The sequence below is a fragment of the Dendronephthya gigantea genome, unplaced genomic scaffold (assembly GCF_004324835.1).
Source record: "Dendronephthya gigantea isolate DGI-Jeju-01 unplaced genomic scaffold, DenGig_1.0 000302F, whole genome shotgun sequence".
NCBI classification, from domain to species: Eukaryota; Metazoa; Cnidaria; class Anthozoa; order Malacalcyonacea; family Nephtheidae; genus Dendronephthya; species Dendronephthya gigantea.
The window spans coordinates 19182-32476 of record NW_021163312.1 but is presented as its reverse complement, the minus strand read 5'-3'; positions in this window follow the sequence as shown (position 1 = coordinate 32476).

Here is a 13295-nt window from a genome sequence, read left to right as displayed (position 1 = left end):
TCATAATTAGCTTATTATTCCTAATAAATTATGGTTGCTATGGCAACTATGATGATCATTATGATGATCTTGATCATAAGTAGCATATTAATCATAATAAATTATGGTTGCCATAGCAATCATGATGATAATTATGATGATTTTTATCATAATTAGCATATTAATCATAATAAATGATGGTTGCTATGGCAACTATGATGATCATTATGATGATCTTGATCATAAGTAGCATATTAATCATAATAAAATGATGGTTGCCATAGCAACCATGATGATAATTATGATGATTTTTATCATAATTAGCATATTAATCATAATAAATGATGGTTACCATGGCAACTAAGATGATCATTATGATGATCTTGATCATAATTACCATATTAATTATAATAAATGATGGTTGCCATGAAAACCATGATGCTCATCATGGTGATTTTGATCATAATTAGCATATTAATGATAATAAATTATGGTTGCAATGGCAACTATGATGATCATTATGATAATCATGATCATAATTAGCATATTATTCATAATAAATGATGGTTGCCATGGTAACCATGATGCTCATTATGATGATTTTGATCATAATTAGCATATTATTCATAATAAATGATGGCTACCATTGCAACCATGATGATCATTATGATGATCTTGATCATAATTAGCATATTAATCATAATAAATGATGGTTACCATGGCAACCATGATGCTCATTATGATGATTTTGATCATAATTAGCATATTAATTATAATAAATTGTGGTTGCCAAGGCAACTATGATGATCATTATGATGATCTTGATCATAAATGGCATATTAATCATACTAAATGATGGTTGCCATCGCAACCATGATGATCTTTATGATGATTTTGGCCATAATTAGCATATTCATCATAATAAATGATGGTTGTTATTTCAACTAAGATGATCATTATGATGATCTTGATCATAATTAGCATATTAATCATAATAAATGATGGTTGCGAAGGCAACCATGATGATGATTATGATGATCTTGATCAAAATTAGGATATTATTCATAATAAATAATGGTTGCCATGGCAACCATGATGATCATTATGATGATTTTGACCATAATAAGAATATTAATCATAATAAATGATAGTTGCCATGGCAACTATTATGATCATTATGATGATCTTGATCATAATTAGCATATTAATCATAATAATTGATGGTGCCCAAGGCAACCATGATGCTCATTATGATGATTTTGATCATAATTAGCATATTAATCATAATAAATGATGGTTGCTATGGCAACTATGATGATCATTATGATGATCTTGATCATAAGTAGCATATTAATCATAATAAATTATGGTTGCCATAGCAACCATGATGATAATTATGATGAGTTTTATCATAATTAGCATATTAATCATAATAAATGATGGTTGCCATGGCAACTATGATGATCATTATGATGATCTTAATCATAATTACCATATTAATCATAATAAATGATGATTGCCATGGCAACTATGATGATCATTATGATGATCTTGATCATAATTACCATATCAAATATACTAAATGATTGTTGCCATAGCAACCATGATCCTCATTATGATGATTTTGATCATAATTAGCATATTAATCATAATAAATGATGGTTACCATGTAAACCATGATGATCATTATTATGATCTTGATCTTAATTAGCATATTAATCATAATAAATTATGGTTGCTATGGTAACCATGAAGCTCATTATGATGATTTTGAAAATAATTAGCATATTAATCATAATAAATGATGGTTGCCATGGCAACTATGATGATCATAAGATGATTTTGATCATAATTAGCATAGTAATCATAATAAATGATGGTTACCATGGCAACTAAGATGATCATTATGATCATTTTGACCATAATTAGAATATTATTCATAATAAATGATGGTTGCCATGGCAACCATGATGCTCATTATGATAATTTTGATCATAATTACACATTAATTATAATAAATGATGGTTGTAATGGCAACTATAATTATCATTATGATGATCTTGATCATAATTAGCATATTAATCATAATAAATGATGGTTGCCATCGCAACTATGATGATCATTCTGATGATTTTGATCATAATTAGCATATTAATTATAATAAATGATGGTTGCCATGGCAACTATAATGATCATTATGATGATCTTGGTCATAATTAGCATGTTAATCATAATAAATTATGGTTGCTATGGCAACCATGATGCTCATAATGATGATCTTGATCATAATTAGCATATTAATCATAATAAATGATTGTTGCTATGGAAACTATGATGATCATTATGATGATCTTAATCATAAATTGCATATTAATCATAATAAATGATGGTTGCCATCGCAACCATGATGATCTTTATTATGATTTTGGCCATAATTAGCATATTCATCATAATAAATGATGGTAGCTATTTCAACTAAGATGATCTTTATGATGATCTTGATCATAATTAGCATATTAATCATAATAAATGATGGTTGCGAAGGCAACCATGATGATGATTATGATGATCTTGATCAAAATTAGCATATTATTCATAATAAATAATGGTTGCCATGGCAACCATGATGATCATTATGATGATTTTGACCATAATAAGAATATTAATCATAATAAATGATAGTTGCCATGGCAACTATTATGATCATTATGATGATCTTGATCATAATTAGCATATTAATCATAATAAATGATGGTGCCCATGGCAACCATGATGCTCATTATGATGATTTTGATCATAATTAGCATATTAATCATAATAAATGATGGTTGCTATGGCAACTATGATGACAATTATGATGATCTTAATCATAATTACCATATTAAATATAATAAATGATGGTTGCAATGGCAACCATGATGCTCATTATGATGATTTTGATCATAATTAGCGTATTAATCACATTAAATTATTTTTGTAATGGCAACCATGATGATCATTATGATGATTTTGATCACAATTAACATATTAAACATATTAAATTATGGTTGCCAAGGCAACCATGATGATCATTATGATGATTTTGATCATAATTAGCATAAAAATCATAATAAATGAAGGTTGCTATGGCAACTATGATGATCATTATGATGACCTTGATCATAATTACCATATTAATCATAATAAATGATGGTTGCCATGGTAACCATGGTGCTCATTTTGATGATTTTAATCATAATTAGCATATTAATCATAATAAATGACGGTTACCATGGCAACCATGGTGGTCATTATGATGATCTTGATCATAATTAGCATATTAATCATAATAAAATATGGTTGCCAAGGCAACCATGATGATCATTATGATGATTTTGATCATAATTAACATATTAATCATAATAAATTATGGTTGCCATGGCAACTAGGATGATCAATATGATGATCTTGATAATAATTAGCATATTAATCATAATAAATGATGGTTGCCATAGCAACCATGATGCTTATTATGATGATTTTGATCATAATTAGCATATTAATCATAATAAATTATGGTTGCAATGGCAACCATGATGATTATTATAATGACTTTGATCATAATTAGCATATTAATCATAATAAATGATGGTTGTAATGGCAACGATGATGATCATTATGATGATCTTGATCATAATTACCATATTAACCATAATAAATGATGGTTGCCATCGCAACTATGATGAATATTCTGATGATTTTGATCATAATTAGCATATTAATTATAATAAATGATGGTTGCCATGGCAACTATAATGATCATTATGATGATCTTGGTCATAATTAGCATATTAATCATAATAAATGATGGTTGCCATTTCAACTGTGATGATCATTACGATTATCTTGATCATAATTAGCATATTAATCATAATAAATGAAGGTTGCCATGGCAACCATGATGATCATTATGATGATTTTGACCATAATTAGCACATCAATCATAATAAATGATGGTTGCCATGGCAACCATGATGCTCATTATTATGATTTTGATCATAATTAGCATATTAATCGTAATAAATGATGGTTGATATGGCAACCATGATGCTCATTATGATGATCTTGATCATAATTAGCATGTTAATCAAAAAAAATAATGGTTGCTATGGCAACTATGATGATCATTATGATGATTTTGACCATAATTAGAATAATTAATCATAAGAAATGATGGTTGCTATGGCAACCATGATGCTCATTATGATGATTTAGATCATAATAAGCATATTAATCATAATAAATGATGGTTGCCATTGCAACTATGATGATCATTATGATGATCTTGATCATAATTAGCATATTATTCATAATAAATGATGGTTGCCATCGCAACTATGATGATCATTATGATGATTTTGACCATAATTAGCATATTCATCATAATAAATTATGGTTGCCATCGCAACTATGATGATCATTATGAAGATCTTGATCATAATTAGCATATTAATCAAAATAAATTATGGTTGCCATGGAAACTATGATGCTCATTAATATGGTTTTGATCAAAATTAGCATATTAATCATAATAAATGATGGTTGCCATTTCAACTATGATGATCATTATGATGATCTTGATCATAATTAGCATATTAATCATAATAAATGAAGGTGGCAATGGCAACCATGATGATCATTATGATGATTTTGACCATAATTGGCACATTAATCATAATAAATGATGGTTGCTATGGCAACCATGATGCTCATTATGATGATTTTGATCATAATTAGCATATTAATCGTAATAAATGATGGTTGATATGGCAACCATGATGCTCATTATGATGATCTTAATCATAATTAGCATGTTAATCAAAATAAATAATGGTTGCTATGGCAACTATGATGATCATTATGATGATTTTGACCATAATTAGAATATTAATCATAATAAATGATGGTTGCCATGTCAACCATGATGCTCATTATGATGATTTTGATCATAATTAGCATATTAATCATAATAAATGATGGTTGCAATGACAACTATGATGATCATTATGATGATCTTTATCATAAATAGCATATTAAACATAATAAATGATGGTTGCCATGGCAACCATGATGATCTTAATTTTGATTTTTGCCATAATTAGCATATTCATTATAATAAATGATAGTTCCTATGGCAACTATTATGATCATTATAATGATCTTGATCAAAATTAGCATATTATTCATAATAAATGATGGTGTCCATGGCAACCATCATGCTAATTATGATGATCTTGATCATAAGTAGCATATTAATCATAATAAATTATGGTTGCCATAGCAACCATGATGATAATTATGATGATTTTTATCATAATTTGCATATTAATCATAATAAATGATGGTTGATATGGCAACCATGATGCTCATTATAATGATCTTGATCATAATTAGCACGTTAATCAAAATAAATAATGGTTGCTATGGCAACTATGATGATCATTATGATGATTTTGACCATAATTAGAATATTAATCATAATAAATGATGGTTGCCATGGCAAGCATGATGCTCATAATGATGATTTTGGTCATAATTAGCATAATAATCATAATAAATGATGGTTGCCATTGCAACTATTATGATCATTATGATGATCTTGATCATAATTACCATATTATTCATAATAAATGATGGTTTCCATCGCAACCATGATGATCATTATGATGATTTTGACCATAATTAGCATATTCATCATAATAAATTATGGTTGCCATCGCAACTATGATGATCATTATGATGATCTTGATCATAATTAGCGTATTAATCATAATAAATGATGGTTGCCATGGCAACTATGATGCTCATTATGATGGTTTTGATCAAAATTAGCATATTAATCATAATAAATGATTGTTGCCATTTCAACTATGATGATCATTATTATGATCTTGATCAAAAGTAGCATATTAATCATTATAAATTATGGTTGCCATAGCAACCATGATGATAGTTATGATGATTTTTATCATAATTAGCATATTAATCATAATAAATGATGGTTACCATGGCAACTAAGATGATCATTATGATGATCTTGATCATAATAAACCATATTAATTATAAAAAATGATGGTTGCCATGACAACCATGATGCTCATCATGATGATTTTGGTCATAATTAGCATATTAATCATAATAAATGATGGTTGATATGGCAACTATGATGATCATTATGATGATCTTGATTATAATCATCATTTTAACCATAATAAAGCATGGTTGCCATAGCAACCATGATGATCATTATGATGATTTTGACCATAATTGGCAAATTAATCATAATAAATGATGGTTGCAGGGGCAACTATGATGATTATTTTGATGATCTTGATCATAATTAGCATATTAATCATAAAAAATGATGGTTGCCTGCAACCACGATGCTCATTATGATGATTTTTATCATAATTAGCATATTAATCATAAATAAATTATTTTTGCAAAGGCAACTATGATGATCATTATGATGATTTTGATCATAATTAACATATTAAACATAATAAATTATGGTTGCCAAAGCAGCCATGATGATCATTATGATGATTTTATCATAATTAGCATATTAATCATAATAAATGATGTTTGCCATGGCAACTATGATGATCATTATGATGACCTTGATCATAATTACCATATTAATCATAATAAATTATGGTTGCCATGGTAACAATGATGCCCATTTTAATGATTTTGATCATAATTAGCATAATAATCATAATAAATGACGGTTACTATGGCAACCATGGTGGTCATTATGATGATCTTGATCATAATTAGCATATTAATCATAATAAATTATGTCAAGGCAACACCATGATGATCATTATGATGATTTTGATCATAATTACATATTATCATAATAAATTATGGTTGCCATGGAAACTAGGATGATCAATATGATGATCTTGATCATAATAACATATTAATCATAATAAATGATGGTTGCCATAGCAACCATGATGCTCATTATGATGTTTTTGATCATAATTAACATATTAATCATAATAAATTATGGTTGCTATGGCAACCATGATGATTATTATGATGACTTTGATCATAATTAGCATATTAATCATAATAAATGATCGTTGTAATGGCAACGATGATGATCATTTTGATGATCTTGATCATAATTACCATATTAATCATAATAAATTATGGTTGCTATGGCAACTATGAGGCTCATTATGATGATTTTGATCAAAATTAGCATATTAATCATAATAAATGATGGTTGTTATGGCAACTATGATGATCATTATGATGATCTTGATCATAATTAGCATATTAATCATAATAAATGACGGTTGCCATGGCATCAATGATCCTCATTATGATGATTTTGATCATATTTAGCATATTAACCATAATAAATGATGGTTGCTATGGCAACTATGATGATCATTATGATGATTTTGATCATCATTAGAACATTAATCATAATAAATTATGGTTGCTATGGCAACCATGATGCTCATTATGATGATTTTGATCACAATTAGCATATTAATCATAATAAATAATAGTTGCTATGGCAACCATGATGATCATTATGATGATTAACCATAATTAGCATATTAATCATAATAAATGATGGTTGCCATGTCAACTATGATGATCGTTATGAACATCTTGATCATAATTAGCATATAATAAATGATTGTTGCCATGGCAACTATGATGCTCATTATCATGGTTTTGATCAAAATTAGCATATTAATCATATTAAATGATGGTTGCCATGGCAACTATGATGATCATTATGATGATTTTGATCATAATTAACATATTAATCATAGTAAATGATGGTTGACATGGCAACTATGATGATCATTATGATGATCTTGATCATAATTAGCATATTATTCCTAATAAATGATGGTTGTTATGGCAACCTTGATGCTCATTACTATGATTTTGATCATAATTAGCATATTAATCATAATAAATTATGGTTGCCAAGGCAACAATGATGATCATTATGATGATTTTGATCATAATTAACATGTTATCGTAATAAATTATGGTTGCCAAGGCAACCATGATGATCATTATGATGATTTTGATCATAATTAGCATATTAATCATAATAAATGATGGTTGCTTATGACAACTATGATGATCTTAAGCATAATTTGCATATTTATCATAATAAAGTGTGGTTGCTATGGCAACCATGATAATCATTATGATGATTTTGATCATAATTAGCATATTATTCATAATAAATGATGGTTGCTATGGTAAGCATGGTGCCATTACTGTGATTTTGATCATAATTATCATATTAATCATACAAAATTATGGTTGCCAAGGCAACCATGATGATCATTATGATGATTTTGATCATAATTAACATATTAATTGTAATAAATTATGGTTGCCAAGGCAACCATGATGATCATTATGATGATTTTGATCATAATTAGCATATTAATCATAATAAATGATGGTTGCCATGACTACTATGATGATCATTATGATGATCTTGATCATAATTATTATATTAATCATAATAAATGATGGTTGCTATGGTAACCATGGTGCCATTATGATGATTTTGATCATAATTAGCATATTAATCATAATAAATGACGGTTACTATGGCAACCATGATGATGATTATGATGATCGTAAGCATAATTAGCGTATTTATTAGAATAAAGTGTGGTTGCTATGGCAACCATGATGCTCATTATGATGATTTTGATCATAATTAGCATATTAATCATAATAAATTATGGTTGCTATGGAAACTAGGATGATCATTATGATGATCATGATCATAAATAGCATATTATTCATAATAAATAATTGTTGCCATAGTAACCATGATATTCATTATGATGATTTTGATCATAATTAGCATATTAATCATAATAAAGGATGGTTACCATGACAACCATGATGCTCATTATGATGATTTTGATCTTAATTAGCATATTAATCATAATAAATTATTTTTGCCAAGGCAACCATGATGATCATTATAATGAATTTGATAATAATTAGCATATTAATCATAATAAATGATAGTTGCCATGGGAACTATGATGATCATTATGATGATCTTGATCATAATTACCATATCAATCATAATAAATGATGGTTGCCATGGCAACTATGATAATCATTATGATGATTTTGATAAAAATTAGCTTTATATCGATGAAAAATCGTTTGCGCATGCGCGGCAATGATTTTTTAAATGTTTTGTGCACCGCGACATTCGGGATGCCCAAAAACTGTTAAATCTCGAGGGTAGAAGCATTTTTTCAATGAAAACTCGTTTGCGCATGCGCTTCAACGATATTTTCGATGTTTTTGTGCACCGCGACATTCGGGATGCCCAAAAACTGTTTAACCTCGAGGGTAGCAGCATTATTTCGATGAAAAATCGTTTGCGCATGCGTGGCAACGATTTTTTCGATGTTTTTGTGCACCGCGACATTCGGGTTACCCAAAAACTGTTAAATCTCGAGGGTAGCAGCATTATTTCGATGAAAAATCGTTTGCGTATGTGGGGCAACGATTTTTCCCATGTTTTTGTGCACCGCGACATTCGGGATGCCCAAAAACTGTTAAATCTCGATGGTAGCAGCATTATTTCAACGAAAAATCGTTTGCGCATGCGCGGCAACGATTTTTTCCATGTTTTTGTGCACTGCAACAATCGGGATGCCCAAAAACTGTTAAATCTCGAGGGTAGGAGCATTATTTCGATGAAAAATCGTTTGCGCATGCGCGGCAAGGATTTTTTCCATGTTTTTGTTCACGGCGACATTCGGGATGCCCAAAAACTGTTAAATCTCGAAGGTAGCAGCATTATTTCGATGAAAAATCGTTTGCGCATGCGCGGCAACAATTTTTCGATGTTTTTGTACACTGCGACATTCGGGATACCCAAAAACTATTAAATCTCGAGGGTAGCAGCATTATTTCGATGAAAAATCGTTTGCGCATGCGCGGCAAGGATTTTTTCGATCTTTTTGTGCACGCGACATTCAAGAAGCCCAAAAACTGTTAAATCTCGAGGGTAGCAGCATTATTTCGATGAAAAATCGTTTGCGCATGCGCGGCAACGATTTTTTCGATGTTTTTGTGCATTGCGACATTCAGGAAGCCCAAAAACTGTTAAATCTCGAGGGTAGAAGCATTATTTCGATGAAAACTCGTTTACGAATGCGCGGCAACAATTTTTTCAATGTTTTTGTGCACTGCGACATTCAGAATGCCAAAAAACTGTTAAGTCTCGAAGGTAGCAGCATTATTTCGATGAAAAATCGTTTACGCATGCGCGGCAACGATTTTTTCGCTGTTTTTGTGCAGCGCGACGTTCGGGATGCCCCAAAACTGTTAAATCTCGAGGGTAGAAGCATTATTTGGATGAAAAATTGCTTGCGCATGCGCAGCAACGATTTTTTCGATGTTTTTGTGCACCGCGACATTCGGGATGCCCAAAAACTGTTAAGTCTAGGTGGCTTTTGAATGAAAGCCACCTAAATATGAAGGGCCTTCATCTAAATAGACAAGGTAGCTTAGCTTTACAACAAAACTTTTTAGATTTTGCTAAATCTATCTCAGATTGACAATTTCCCAAATCCGTTATTCCTACCTCACGCGGGTTTAAGTTAGCAGCTCTTAATGTGAGAAGCATAGTAAATCCCATTGATGAGCTGCGAGTTTCGCTTGCTACTAGCCCAATCGATGTTCTAGCAATTAACGAGACATGGCTTAATTCTACAATAAGCGATAACGATGTTTACATACCTGGATATGAAATTATACGTCGGGACAGAGCATGTAGTAGTGCCGATGGAAAAACGGATGGAGGTGTTTGCTTTTATGTACGCTCCTGCGTAAATTTTATACTTCGCAAAGACCTGTTTATCGATGACTTGGAAAATTTATATATTCAAATTCAAAAACCAAATTCTAAGCCCTTTCTCGTTACAACATGGTATAGACCACCTAATTCGAATACTGATAAATTTAATCATTTCGAAACGTTTATTGATATGCTTGACGCAGAAAATGTCGAGTATTACCTATTGGGCGACCTAAATTGTGACCTTGGATCGCCTACTTTAGATTGCAATTCGAGATCTTTAATTGGCATCACTGAACTCTATGGTTTACATCAATTAATAAATGAACCAACTCGAATTACCGAAACTTCATCAACTATGATCAATCATATTTTTACCAATACACCAGATAATATTATTTCCTCTGGTGTTTCTCATGTCGGTATCAGTGATCATAGCTTAATTTACGCATTCCGTAAGCTTTCTATCAGTCCACGCAACAAAGGCCATTCTACAATAAGTTATAGAAAACTTAAAAATTTCAATTCTGAATATTTTCGACGAGATATTTCTTTACACAATTTGGACGTAATAAGGATTTATAATAATCCGAATGATATGTGGCGTATATGGAAAACGACCTTTAACAACGTAGTGGAAAAGCATGCCCCTTTACGAACTAGGCGGGTAAGATCTTCTAAGGCGCCGTGGATCACGCCTGAATTAAAAAGGCAAATGCATGAAAGAGATGTTTTGAAAATAAAAGCTATTCGATCCAAAGATATTTGTGATTGGACTGTTTTTAAGAAAGCTCGAAATTCTGTAAACAATGAAATTAAACTTGTTAAGAAAACATATTATATGAACGCTTTTCATGAAAACGAGAGTAATGTTAAAAAAACTTGGGGTATCATTAATGAATTGACCTCAATAAAACAGATGAGTTCACGAGTAAATGAAATCAAAATAAACGGGGTTTCTATTACTGACCCCTCGGACCTATCTGAGACGTTTAACACTCATTTTGCTACTATTGGACCTAAGCTTAAGGAAAAAATACCTGACGAAGAAAACAATCGCTCGTATTTAGAATATCTTACTTGCCACAAAAGTAACAATAATACAGAGTTTAAGTCAATAACCCCATCATCAGTTTATTCGCTTCTAAACAAACTTTGTAAGTCCAAAACAATTGGGCTAGACAAAATATCTGCCAAGCTTCTTCGTCATTGTCCTGACTTGCTTTCGGAATCTCTTGCCGTAATTTTTAACTGTTCTATCATTACCGGTATCTTTCCTGATGAATGGAAATGCTCAAAAGTCATTCCATTATTCAAACAGGGTGAGCGTAGAGACTTAAATAATTATCGCCGTATTTCGATAATACCGGTTGTGGCGAAAGTTTTCGAACGAATTATTTGTGATCAAATTTACGGTTTTCTTACTGAGAACAAATTACTATGTAATAGCCAGTCTGGATTTCGACGTTTGCATTCAATTGTTACTGCACTTCTAGAATCTACTAATAGCTGGGCCTATAATATTGACCAAGGACTGGTCAATGCTGTCGTTTTCCTGGATCTTAAGAAAGCATTTGATACAGTTGACCATGGAATTTTGATGTCAAAACTGTCAGCATATGGTGTTGGGGGTGCTGTGGCTAACTGGTTTAGGTCTTATTTAAATAACCGCAGTCAAAAATGTTTTGTCAATGGCCATCTTTCTACCAACCGTACGTTACTTTGTGGTATTCCACAGGGAACTATTTTGGGACCATTGCTATTTTTATTGTATATAAATGACTTGCCAAATTGTCTTGAGCACTCCCAAACACGAATGTATGCAGACGACACCAATTTAACATTTGCAAGCAATAAAATTGAAGATATAGATTATTACTTTAATCAAGATCTTGAAAATGTTAATAAATGGCTCATCGTTAATAGGCTTACATTGAATCAATCCAAAACTGAATTTATGCTAATTGGCTCACGACAAAGAATAGCTACTTTCCAATCTGACCCAAGTTTTAAAATAGACGGAATTCCTATAGACAAGGTTTCACATACAAAATCTCTAGGAGTTCACCTTGATGAAAATCTATCTTGGAATATACAGATCAAGGAATTAACTAAAAAAATTGCTTCTGGTATTGGCGCTTTAAAACTCGTTCGTTCATTTGTCCCAGTTGCAACATTGTATTTAATTTTTAACTCCCTTGTCCAGCCATATTTCAATTATTGCTGTACAGTTTGGGACAATTGCAATAAAACCTTTGCAGATAAACTTCAAAAACTACAAAATCGCGCAGCGAGAGTTTTGACCTTTTCAAGCTATCACACTAATGCCGACATCTTACTCGATAGACTTGGCTGGAAAAAGTTATCTTCCCAAAGCCAGTTTCAAAAGGCTGTCATGGTTTATAAATCACGCAATGGACTTGCTCCACAATACATTGGTTCCATG